Here is a 3,085-nt window from a genome sequence, read left to right as displayed (position 1 = left end):
ATGGAAAACCAAATACTGTACATTCTTCCTTTTTTTTTTTTTTTTTTTTTAGATAAGAGTCTCACTCTGTCACCTGGGCTAGAGTGCAGTGGGGCAATCTCACTGCAACCTCTGCCTCCTGGCATCAAGCAATTCTCCTGCCTCAGTCTGCCAAGTAGCTGGGATTACAGGTGTGCGCCGTCACACTAGGCTGATTTTTATATTTTTAGTAGAGACAGGGTTTCACCATGTTGTTTAAGCTGGTCTTGAACCCCTGACCTCAAGCAATCCACCCACCTTGGCCTCCCAAAGTGCTGGGATTTCAGCCAAAAAAATATGGAATACTTCACGAATTTGTGTATCATTCTTGCACAGGTGCCATGCTAATCTTCTCTGTATCATTCCAATTTTAGCATATGTGCTACTGAAGCAAGCACTGTTCTTACTTTTAAGTAGAAGCTAAGTTATGAGGATGCAAAAACATATGGAGTGATATAATGAACTTTGGGGACTTGGGGTGGGCTGAGATTGGGAGTTGGGTGAGAGGTAAAAGACTACATACTGGGTATAGTGTATACTGCTCGGATGACAGGTATAATAAGATCTCAGAATTCACCAGTGAAGAATTCATCCATGTAACCAAAAACTACCTATACCCCAAAAACTACTGAACTAAAAAAAGCAAACAGAACCATAAAACTGTAAGAATTTACCACACTGATTTATTCCTTACAATGGCACTGTATGTATCTATCAGGATTCTTAGTCTCACTTTTTAAAAATTTTTGTTTTTGTTATGCCCAGACCGTTTATTCCCCGAAGAAGACCACCAGAGTCCAGAGTCAAAGCCAAGTGGCAAGGATCTTTACTGCAAGTTAGAACTTGGTCCCTCCATTCCACAGCATACAAGAGGGCCCCGAACGATGCGTGTGCTCGCTTTTTATAGCCCGATGTAAACAGGATATGCTAAGTTACAGAGGAACAAGGGTATTCTTTTGGTTACAGCATTACAATTGGTTGTCATTTTAAGTTATACATTTAGTAGTTTTCTATTGGTTCCCACGCCTTCAGTAAAACCACAGACGGTTGTGACCTTATCGGGGGACTCTCCAGGTGGTGTTTTTCCAAAGTTGAGATATATGGAGGAATGTGTTTGTGCTGGGCTCAGGAAGTTGAGATATATGGAGGAACGTGTTTGTGCTGGGCCCAGGGCTGAGGAATGTGTGAATGTGTTTGTGTTGGGCTCAGGAAGATGAGATATATGGAGGAATGTGTTTGTGCTCTTTCATTTTTTGCGACAGAGTTTTGCTCTCGTCACCCAGGCTGAAGTGCAGTGGCATGATCTCAGCTCATGCAACCTCTGCCTCCCAGGTTTAAGCACTTCTCCTGCCTCAGCCTCCCGAGTATCTGGGATTACAGTTGTGCGTCACCACATCTGGCTAATTTGTTTGTTTGTTTTTTCCAGTAGAGAGGGGGTTTTGCCATGTTGGCCAGGCTGGTCTCAAACTTCTGACCTTAGGTGATCCGCCTGGCCCAGCTTCCCAAAGTGCTGGGATTACAGGCATGAGCCACTACACCTGGCCTAGTCTCACCTCTTAATAGAAAAAGAACCAGTTAATTATGGAAAAAGAAATGGAGAAGAAGAGGGAGAAGGAAGGGGGAAAGAGAAAAGAGAAGGGCAGAGAAGGAAAGGAAACTGTTACAAAATGTAGGCAGCCAGTACTGTCTACATTTTGCACATAGAGAAAAAGAAGGCTCAGAGACATAAAACATGTTGCCCAAATAAGTGTTGGAACTTACTTTCAGACCCAAGGGTATATTTGTGAAGTCCATATTCTAGCACACACCAGTGAATGAGATACGCTGCTTTCCAGGATAGGTTGGGAAGCTACTGCCCTCCTCAACTCCTCAGAGCAAGGTTGTTCTTCCTGTGTTCTGGGAGTCCCCATCATCTCAGGGAGGGAGCCATTGAGGCTATAGAAAGTTATAAATAATTTTTTGGTGCCACAAAAGAAATAGCACTCGAACATACATTTAATTTTCTCAGCAAGGCAATTTTACTTCTATAGAAGGGTGTGACCCACAATGGAGCAATGGCAAGAGCACACCTGAACAAGGGAAGGGAGGGGTTTTTTATTCATGATGTAGGTAGCCCCTACTGCCGTGTCCCCTATTGGCTAGGGTTGGACCACACAGTCTAAGCTAATTCTGATTGGCTGTTTTAAAGAGAGCAGGGGTATGAACTGGAGTGGTGGGGTGAGTAGTTTGGCAGGAAGGGCAGTTACAGAACAGGTGACTCAGGATGACTCAGGATGGAGCAGGTGACCAGGGGTGACTCAGGACAGAGCAAGTGACCAGGGGAACAGATGCGAACTACTGATTAGAACTGGTGGAAAAGGTTGTTTATTGAAACTAGGGGCGAGGAGAACGAGGAAGTTAAACGTTAAAATGGAGAACAAAGAACTGAACATACTGACAGAATGATTCTCTGAAGAGAAATTTAGAATTCACTATATTCAACAACTCCATCCTCTTGAATTTTACAGTTCTTTCTCTTCAAACTTTCCTAACATGTCTTGGCTTAGTTGTTCTGCTTGATTCTCTAAAAGAAGAAGCTTCTCTGAATAAGGTGGAGGAGAGTTAAGGGAGGTTTTAGTAAGTGCTATCTCTATGAGTCTCTGCACCAGTCCACAGATGCATGGTATGACGCAATACCCAACAAGAATGAGTACACCTATTATGGCTGTAAGAGAAGTAAGAATTGAGGCTATGATTTCTTTCTATTTACTGAACCACCTTTGTAGCCACCCTGAGAAAGTGTTATTTGCTCCTGAGTTTTTGACTAATTCACTGGACAGAATGGTTAGACTTTGCAGTACCTTTGTTGTACTTCCATCGGGGTGGTATTGTTTGGGATGAAGGTACAATACTGAGTTTTAATCATGATGCAAACTCCTCCTCTTTCTGCTAATATCATGTCTAAGGCTATTCTATTTTCCCAAGCCATCGGGCTAGTAGTCCCTAATTGCTCAGCTGTTCCTTTAACAGCATCTCTAGTGTAGTTAATAAACTGCTGTTGGTTGTAATAAGTGTAATTTATCCAATC

General features: G+C 42.8%; 1 non-coding gene across 1 annotated transcript; it reads right to left on the bottom strand.

Annotated features, from left to right (window-relative positions):
• Positions 1-309: 309 nt before the first annotated feature.
• Positions 310-416, bottom strand: LOC115895393. The gene has a single exon (XR_004055590.1). It is a non-coding gene; the product is annotated as a U6 spliceosomal RNA (small nuclear RNA).
• Between the last annotated feature and the right edge of the window lie 2,669 nt (positions 417-3,085).

The sequence above is a fragment of the Rhinopithecus roxellana genome, chromosome 20 (genome assembly GCF_007565055.1).
Source record: "Rhinopithecus roxellana isolate Shanxi Qingling chromosome 20, ASM756505v1, whole genome shotgun sequence".
Taxonomy (NCBI): domain Eukaryota; kingdom Metazoa; phylum Chordata; class Mammalia; order Primates; family Cercopithecidae; genus Rhinopithecus; species Rhinopithecus roxellana.
This window is presented reverse-complemented; position numbering and strand designations above follow the sequence as displayed.